This window comes from Belonocnema kinseyi, chromosome 5, assembly GCF_010883055.1.
Source record: "Belonocnema kinseyi isolate 2016_QV_RU_SX_M_011 chromosome 5, B_treatae_v1, whole genome shotgun sequence".
Taxonomy (NCBI): domain Eukaryota; kingdom Metazoa; phylum Arthropoda; class Insecta; order Hymenoptera; family Cynipidae; genus Belonocnema; species Belonocnema kinseyi.
In genome coordinates this window covers 150,886,057-150,896,630 of record NC_046661.1, presented here as the reverse complement: position 1 = coordinate 150,896,630, position 10,574 = coordinate 150,886,057, and positions in this window count along the sequence as shown.

Below are 10,574 nucleotides of genomic sequence, written 5' to 3'. Positions count from 1 at the left end.
CCTACATATTTTTAAAGTTGTGCTGAAAATTTTTAAATTCAACGGCAAATTTTTTAAAATATATATTTAGTAGTTGAGACAAAAATAAAGTTTACGTGTTTGACCAAAATGAGTTTTAAAAAAATTAATGGGGGTAGCTACCCCTAAACACTTTTTATCTTATGTCTATGATAATATATACTTTCCATACATAAAAAAAATTGGGAAATTTGTTTTATAACGATGGATATAAAATAGAGTCCATCCAACATGAACAAAAAAATTACACGGTGGTAAACCACCCCCTTGTTATATATAAAATAGTAAAATAAGTCTAAAATTGAGCAAAAAAATCCGAAAAAATATGTGTTGCATACAAAAAAGAGGATAAAGCTATTTAGGTACTTTTAAGAGATAAACAGCATTGTAGAGGGTAACTACCCCTAAATTGTTTCGCATTATTAACCTTTCTAATTAAATTTTGTGCACATTATTTTCTGAGTTTGTTTAATATTAGTTTAAATGCGATCTGTTGTAAATGAATCACCTTGTTTTTTTCGCAAGATGAAATTTATCACAGAATGTACAATAATGTATTACTGTGCATTTTGTGATAAATTTTATCTTGCGAAAAAAAAAAACAAAGTGATAAACCAAGATAGAAACTGTTCCATTCAAAGATTAAATTGGAAAAATAACAGCTATGACTCGAATAATGTACGAAACCTTGCAATAACAGAACGGTAAGTTAACCAGTAAATTTTCCAATTTCGATATTATAATGAAAAGTCTGAATTGAAGAAGGTGCCCTGCCTTGGGCCATTTTGCTTTTCCAAATTTTTTGTAACTACTTATCGATTAAATTTCAAAAATTGACAATAACAGTTCAAAAGAGTGGCCTCTCGACTACATATGTATAGAAAGTTTTTTTTATAGATTTTTATCCACATTACTACATAAAAAATATTTTAAAAATACTTTAACATTTAATGTTTCTTTTAAACAAAACTTTTCAACCTTTCTACAGGTTCGAAAATGAAGGTGAATCCTTTGAATGATATAAATTTACTGCTTGCTAGATTCCAAACATTAAATATAAAAGAAACTTCTATAAACATGAGGGAAATTGAAATGAAAGAACATTTTGAAGAAATTTTGTTGGATGTCATGGCAGAATTTAACGGGGTGGAGATGATGGTTGAAGAGTCCTTACATTTTCAAGAACCTCCCTGGCGGACCGAAGAAACCGAATGGAGCCTCTATAAATTCCCTGTAAAGACCCCATTGGGTCCCCATTCGGTTCCATTTTTAAAAACTAAAAAAAAAACAGCAAGATCAACTTTTAAACTGTTGAAATTCGGATTTTACGTTAAATTTGCTATTTGAAACTCACGGAGTAATCACAATACTTTTTTTTGCAGCATTAAAAATTTTTTAAAATATCATTAACTTCAGCTGAATGCGACTTCAAGCGCATCCGTAATTGGGAAAGAAAAATAACACCGCGGGACGAAGAGCGCTCCTGTCGCTCAAAAAAATGGCCGCCGGAGTATTCACATCAGTATGGTTTTGAATGGGAGTCGGAAAAAACTAGGTATTATTAATAATTAATGTCGTAAAAAATGTTGCCACTGCGGTTAGATACTCTGTGCGAGTTCACGAAAGCTACGCCGTCATCCAGGAACATGATAGAAGGTCAGCGAGTGATTAATTCTAGCATGATAATCATGTGCGGTGTGAGTACAAAAACGGGTGAATGCATTGATTTGTATGCTTTATGCCTTCAAATTAGTGCCTTAACAAAAGATCCACATACGATAACTGGCAGATTAAAAATTAGGAATAACTGTAATAATGACTCGGATGTAGAATATTCCGTGTCTATTGACAAAATGACATGTTCGTGCAAAACCGGTACCAGTCAATCGTGTAAACATACTGTAGCTGTCCTACTGTACTGTAACAGGTGAGTAATTTTTGTGACTAAAATGTTATATTTATACATTTACTTCATTGTCAAAAAAGTTTATTTGAGTAATACTGTAGGATCATGGCTTTTCTGAATTTCGTCATTTCATTTTCAATTTTTACCGAAATACCTTTAGTTGGTCATTAAAAATAAGAACAGTCGGGGAAAGCGAGAAAACTATTTTTTAAATATATTTTTTCAGTTTCAAGGCCTATTTTAAACTTGGAAAAGCGATCGGGTGTGATTGAAGTAAAGGTTAAATTTCGCTTGGTTCGTTATACTTAACCTCAAAACCAGCTGGGAAATGGAAGCTGCTTCTGCTATTTACGCTGGAATTCAGAAGTAAATAGACGAAATTCTCATTGTTATTACTCAAGCAAAGTGGGGGAGAGTTAGTTGTCACATCCAATCACCTTTCCGAAGGTTTTTCGAAAATTTAACTTCTAAAAAGTGACACTTTATTATCGATAAAACATTTACAAAAACCATAATATTTTCGCTTCCCCCGACTGATTCTTGTTTTTAATGAACAACTAAAGTTATTCAAATAAAAATTCCAAGTAAAATGATGAAACTCAGAAAAGCCGTGATTCTAAAGTATTACCTTTATTTGTTTCTATTTTTTTGTAGGAGAGATCGGAAATTCCATCTTCGTGAACAAAATCTTAATGAAAAGGCTTTGTATGCTCACTGTTGAAAATGATGTCGATTTTGCTTTATTTAAAAGCAAAATATCGTCTGACTCTCATATAAAAACATAGCCAAGTGTATACTCCTGACGGCCATATTTTTTAGTTCGCGCAGTGGCCATCAGTAGCGCATGCAATTTTAAACTCCCAATAGCTCAAGTAGTATGTTGCGCGCGAAGTTTAAAAATAAAATTCTCTCTCACTTGCATCGCAGCGTTGTTGTCTGAGGTTTCCACTACGTGGCGCTAGCATACAGATAAAATTCTTAAAGTTACTGACGGAATGCTTATTAACTGCTACTAAAAGAAGATGCACTTGAAATCGCCCTCGGCCCACGTAAATGACAGGTCTTTTATTTTTTAAAGTTTTTAACGCTTCAAGAAAAAGTATTGCGATTACTCCGTGAGTTACTAATGCAAATTTGAACGTAGAATCCGAATTTCAAAAATTTAAAAGTTGATTTTGCTATTTTTTTAGTTTTTCAAGAAGGAACCGAATGCGGACCCAATTCGCTCCGCCAGGAATTTAAAAAATTTAGATGTACAAATCATAGATGATGACGTTCAACACCATATTCCTGATCCGCCTTTTTCACCTACGGATAGATGCACAAGAGATGAGGAAGAAATATCATACGACTATAAATTAAGAGCAGTCAAATATTCGAGAAGTGGAAAGAAGAAAAGTTTAAGTCTTAAGAGTTTTCAAAAAAAAATTCAGAAAGGTTCTTTCTGTAAAACAATTAAGACGTTGGGTAGTATATGTGACATTACATTAGAGAATTTCAAGAAAGCAGTTGCTAACGGGCTAATTATTCATGATAGCAAGAGATAGCGAATTGTGGGAGTACAGAATGTTTATAATTCGGATCAAAGTGGTTTTCAATTTAAAATTCATTCCGGGAGAACTTTAGCTGTTGAAAGAGAAAAAAAGGTGAAAGGTGAAAAAACCGAGCGGAAACTTTGGACCTGTAGTAGAAACCAATCTGTTCAGGCCCGAAAATGTTCATATAGAAAGATCAAAATTTAGGAAACTTACCACAGGTAAATTTACGTTATCTACTTTCGCTTTTATTATTTGCAGGTCACTTCAAGATTTCGTTGAAGGATATTTATTTTCCAAATGTAGGACCAAATAGCATTTTACTGTTTGATTCATGGAGTGGTCATTGCCCAACTGTAGTAGAAGAAGCAACACCCTCCAATAAAATAAAAATTTTTTAAATTATTCCAACAAGAACAACAGGAAAAATTCAACCTTTAGATGTAGTTGAGCATAATCAATTAAGCTCGTCAAGATATACTAATCTTTTTAAATATTCATAGTACAAAAGCCGATATATTGCAGAAAAACCAGGTAAATTTGGAAATCCGGTGGACTTCAGCTTCGGTGATTCCTGTAAAACTCGATGTGATGTATTAGATTGTACTAATATTGCTATAATTCGATGTTCATGGTATAAAAAATCACTATGTTTCAAACATTTTTTTGACGAGAATCACAATTGTTCAAGGTTTGAAGAATAAATCTTTGTTCAGGAGTAGATACCCTCTTCAATGCTGTTTATCTCTTAAAATTACCTAAATACCTTTATCCTCTTTTTTGTATACAACACGTATTTTTTGCGGATTTTTTTTGCTGAATTTTAGACTTGTTTTGCTATTTTATACATAATTAGTGGGTGATTTACCCCCGTGTAATTTTTTTTTGTTCATGTTGGATGGACTCCATTTTACTTCCATCTTTATAAGACAAATTTTCCAATTTTTTTATATATAGAAAGTATGTATCATCATAGGCAGAAAATAAAAAGTGTTTAGGGGTAGCTACCCCCATTTTTGTAAAACTTATTTTGGCGAAACACGTACACTTTATTTTTGTCTCAACTACAAAATATATATTTTTAAAATCTTTTCCGTTAAATTAAAAATTTTTCAGCATAACTTTAAAAATATTTAGGGGTGGTTTACCCCCTCAATATATATATATATATTTTTAAAAAATAAATTACGTCATTGACCTTTCATCACGAGGAGACTTTTCAGGTACGTTTGATCGAAATCAATTTAGTTATTATACGCAATACTATACAAACGACATTTGAGACTCCTATCTTTGAGGGGCTGTTTCACCCCCTTAAAGTGTTTTTCCGCAAATATAAAAAAGTACGTGTCGCTTAATTTTTCGAGTACTACAACATATTTAAGGAAATTTTAAATAAAATAGATCAATTTTTAACCAATCAGTTGATATTGCAATCAAAATATCAGCTTTTAACAAAGAAGATTAATTTTCTATCAAAAAATAAAAATTTTCAACAAAAAAGATGAATTTCATACTGAAAAGTATAAAGTTTCAAGCAAAAACCAACAAATTAAAAAAAAAAATTACCAACCACGAAGATTTTGTCCACAAAAAAAGGCCAATTTTCTATCAAATACATACTCTTTCCAACAAACAGTTTAATTTTTGATTTTGAAAATAAATTTCCAACCAAAAATATAACAATTACATTTTAGGCTAAAAAAATTCTTTAACCAAAAGAACGAATTTTGTACAAAATAGTTCAATTTTCAACGATATAAATAAATTTTGAACTAAAATTCTAGTCACCAAATATTATGAACTACTAATCAAATAGATACATTTTCAAGAACAAACATGAGTTTTAAACAAAGCAGATTAATTTTCTGTAAAAATGACGCCGAATACAAAAATAATTCAATTTTCAACCACACAAATGAATTTTTAACCAAATAGGTAAATTTTCAACAAAAAAGAACGAATTTGGAAAAACGTTAAATTGTCAACTGAAAATATGAAATTTGCAACATAAAAAAAAATTTTCAGCGAAATATGTTAATTTCCAAGATATACAACAATTTCCAACAATAATGAAATTTTTTATTTTATGCATCCACCCCTATTTTATTTTAAATGTATCGCTTTTATTTGAGAATTAATAATGTTGGTTAAAAATTAATCTTTTTGGATAAAAAATATTTTTTAAATTAGTTTTGATAATTCGCTTTTAGGCTTATTTTTGTGTATGAAAATTCTACTATGTGGTTGAAAGATTCGTCTTTTTTGTTGAAAATGTAACAATTTTGTTGCAAATTCTTTTTTTTTTTTTTTTTTTTGTTAAAAATTACATTTTTACTGGAAATTAAGTTATTTTACTTTGGGTTACAAATTTATCTTTATTATTGAAAATTCAAGTACATTGTTGAAAATTCATGTATTTAAAAAAAAAATTCTATGACAATTATCAGAGAGTTATCAGACAATTATCAGAGAATTTATTATTCTTGTTTGAAAATGGTTGACATTTTTTTATGGTTGATAATTAATGTATCTGATTGAATATTTATAACCATTCCATTTTTTAACATCTGTCTTTCTTAGTAGAAAAGTATTTTGTTTTCTTCAAAATTGAACTGTGTCGAAAATTATCTTTTTTACCGAAAATTTACATATTCCACTTTTGCTTGAAAAATTATTCTTTTTTTTTGTAGTTAAAAAATCATTTATTTTGTTGAAAATTCGTCTTTTCTGGTAGAATATTACTTTTTTTGGTTGTAAACTCTTTTCTTTTGTTGAAAATTTAACCTTTTTATTAAAAATTCGCTTTTCGTAATTCAAAATTAATTTTCTAACTCATAATTGAACTACTCCATTTTGTGATAAAAATTTTCTTTTCTAGTTGAAAATGAACTTTTTCGATAATTGAAAATTGAACTATATTGCTAATTATTCAATTTTTCATCTGAAAATGTTACTATTCCATTTTTGGGGGAATTTTTATTTTTGTTGAAAATTTGAGACGGCTGAAAAATCTTGAAAAATAAAATTCCCAAATAATAAAATTCATTAATTGGTAAGTTTTCGTACAAAAAAATTCCCGAATGATAAAAATTCCAAATAATAAAATTCCCGAATTAGAAATTTCCAGAATTGGAAAATTCCCAAATTGAAGAATACTCTAATAATACGATTCCCGAATAATAAAATTTCCGAACAGTTTATAATAATTCCGAATTGGGAATTCCCCAAATAATAAAATTCGTCACAGTTTTATAATATTACCAAATTTAAAAATTCTGAAATAATAAAATTTACGACAGAAAACTGCTAAATTATACAAATCTAGACTGCATAATTTCTAAAATTGAACAATTAAAAAATTTTATTACACGAAAAAAAATCAAATATTTTCATTGAAAAAAAAATGATTTTTAATGCTTTAAGTTTCTAAGTTAGTGCTTCAATTAAAAATAACAAGAACTGAAAAAATTTAGTTCTGGATGAAAATGGTTTGCAAAAATAAATTGTAGTTATTTTAAATTAAAACAATAATTGTAGAAGCTTTAAATATTAAAATTTTTTATTACAAAAATATTTGATCATTGTGTTTTTATTAAATAATTAATATTGATAAGAAAATAATTGTTTTAATTGTTTAAAGTCGGGAAGTTTTTTGATCTAATATTTTCTTATATTACAGCAATCTTCTGCCAGAAATTTTCCAATTCAGGCATTTTTTTATGCTCAAATTTTATCATTCGTAAATGTTATTAATCGGAACTTTTATTACTTGGGAATTTTACAATGTTGGGAATTTTATTTTTCAGAATTTTTTAACCGTCACAACAATTTAACAATTTTCTTGACATTTTTAAAATTTTTTAATGGAAAGTGAATTTTTTGTAGTTCAAACTTCACCTATTTGGTTATAACATTATTTATTCTGTTGAAAATTGGTCTTTCTGGTAAAAAATTAATTTTTCCGTTTGCAAATTCGTATTTTATTTAAAAAATTGAACTATTCCATGTTTGGTTCACAATATATCTTTATTAGCTGAAAATTTAACTATTCAGTTTGAAAATGAAAGAAATTTATTTATTTATAGTTCTTATTTGAAATATGAAATTTTTTCTTTTTGACCTGAATGACTTACACTTTTATTTCGGTTTATGAATATACTATAAAATTTAATTACAAATTTCTAATTAAAAAAATCATTTATTTAAATTGAATTTTCACGACACTTCGACTAAAACAGCTAACGCTACTCTATTAAATAATAAAATCGATCATTGTCTTCATGATTAAACAAAAATTAAAGAAAATTAAAATTAAAATAAATTCTGAAAAAACTCGAAAAAACAGAAAAATCAACTCTTATATTGTTGAAATTCGGATTCTACGTTAAAATTCTCTATAGAAGGTCATGGAATAATCACAATAGTTTTTTTTTGCAACGGTAAAAAGTTTAAAAAAATATAAGACGTATAACGCCTGTTGACTGCTACACTTCAAACGCATCGCCTGTAAGTAGCAGTCAACAGGCGATTTACGTCTTATGTTTTTTTAAACTTTTTACCGTTGCAAAAAAAACTATTGCCATTATTCCGTGACCTTCTATAGGGAATTTTAACGTAGAATCCGAATTTCAACAATTTAAAGTTAATTTTGCTGTTTTTTCGGGTTTTTTAAAAAGGAACCGAATGGGGTCTTTACGGGTACTTTGTGGAGGCTCCATTCGGCTCCTTCGGTCCGCCAGGGTTTTCAGAGAATTTATTTCTCGGTTATATTCTCGGTAATATTCTCATTCTCGTTAGCGTTCTCAAAGTAATATAACCGGCTTAGAACTCTAGTGAACCTGCGTGAATTTGTGCCTCAACTAGTGTTGGGTCGTCACCTGCAATTACCGGTAACGTTAGAAATTTCCGGTAAAGTAAAGTAAATTCTCCAGTAACGAATGGTAACGATATTTTTTTGAATTTCAAGACTAAATTTGAATTGCTTCTTGTTTTTGCGTTTATTTGATATAATATTCTTCAATATTCGTCACTTAAATAACTTTTGGGAAAAGTTTCACATTTAAAAGTGTTTCTTAACCTCTAAGGTGGGATTTGGTTTTGCTTAAAAATGTATGCGCATATTATTTTTTGCAAAATATTGTTCCTTTTAATTGTTCACACTGTGCATATTAAGTATACAGCAATTACGTATGTATTTCTTACATAAAAAAGTGTATGAAAAACATTTGTTGAACATAATGTTTCGAAGGGTATCTAACCTAATCTGCTGGAACGTTGTAGGCATTTTGTAGTATCACACCATCATGAAGAATACAAGTATTATTACTATGCTTATTATTAATAAGAAGTGACACATTATATGTTTTCAAATATTTTGGGAAGATATTGGCAAATACGTAATTTTCTGTAATAATACATAAGGGTAAGATAAGAGGGTGGTTTCAGAAAAACATTCTAAGTAGGTGCATAATATAAATAATAATTCAATACTATTGTTTACAAAAGAACTTTTTTATTTAATTCTTTTATTAAAGTACTAACAATAAAAGACGCGTAAGAATATGGAAGCCAATAAACGATTACACCAATTTTCTCGTCAAATAAAAGAGTAATTTTCTGAATTCAGTCTATTCAAATTCCATTCAAATTCAGTCTATTTTAATCCTATATTATTTTTATAGGAACATTTTCTTTGTCTTTGAAAGCACGTGTTACTTATTTAGAAATCAGCCATTTGCATTAATACGTTTATTCTTCATGAAACTGATCAACAACTACGACGTAGTTAGAAATTCACATTTTAAGATACAGATGGCGTCGCAATGTGAGCGGTAACGAAGGAAGCGAAAGAAACGTTACCGGTAATGACGGTGATTTTCCTGCTGAAATGACGGAGACTAGAATTCTTAAATTTCCGAGAATTTAAGTTCAGATTATATAACCAAGAATATGGCAGAATTTAGGAGAATTTAAGAAATTATGATATTTAACACTTTTTTTATTCTTCAGGTTATATCAACAGTTGAATATAAATTATTTTCTAGCTCAGATATATTCAGGAATATATGTTTATCTTATAATATTTTTACCATAGAATATTTTATAAGCGGAATAAAACAGTGTTGCATATATAAATTTAAAATTTTCAAATGTATTAATTTATTTCAAACAAAAAAAAGTTTTTTCTACTTTAAAGTATAAGTCTTTAACAACATCAACATTATACATCAACAAAAAAAAGAGAATTTTAAAACCAAAAAGGCGAATTTCCAAGATATTAAGATTTTTCACTTAAAAAGTAAATAAAAATTGATCTAAATTATTGAACCTTCAAAGCAAAAGACAAATTTTCTTTACAAAAATTCAATTTTAAAACAAAAAATATGTCCTTTTAATAAAAAATTAATTATCCACGAAATTGATGCATTTTTACAAAAAAGGGACATTTTAATCTAAAAATGTTAATTTTAGAAAAATGAAAAGTTACATCTTCTATTCAAAAGTGATTTCTAAACAAAAAAAAAAGTATTTGCCACTAAACAGTTAAATTTTCAACCAGACATGAGCCTTCAATAAAGAAAATTCTCACAATGTAGTTTACCTTTGACCCAAGTAATTTAATTTTCAATTAAAAAAGATTTATTTTCAACAATATAATTGAACATTTAAGAAGAAAGATTCTTAACCAAAAAGTTGCATTTTCAGGCAAAAATTATGATAAATTTAAAAAAAAATAGTTGAATTTTCAATTCAAAAAGACGAATTTTTAACCAAAAAGGATTACTTTTTAACAAAATTGTTGAATTCTTTAGTAAATGGTTGCATTTTTATCAAAAAGTATGAAGTTTATCTTAAAGCAAAAGAATTTTTTATTAAAAAAAAGTGGAGTTTTCATCCAAAAAAGATTCCAGTTCACTCAGTAACATCAAAAATTGCATTTTTGTAACAAAAAAATAAGTTTCTACGAAAAAAATTGAATTTTCAATCCAAAAAGACGAATTTTTTAACGAGAAAGGATGAATTTTTAACAAAATAGTTCAATTCTCTACCAAATAGTTGTATTTTTATCCAAAAGAGATCAATTTTGTACGAAAACAGATGAATTTGTAATA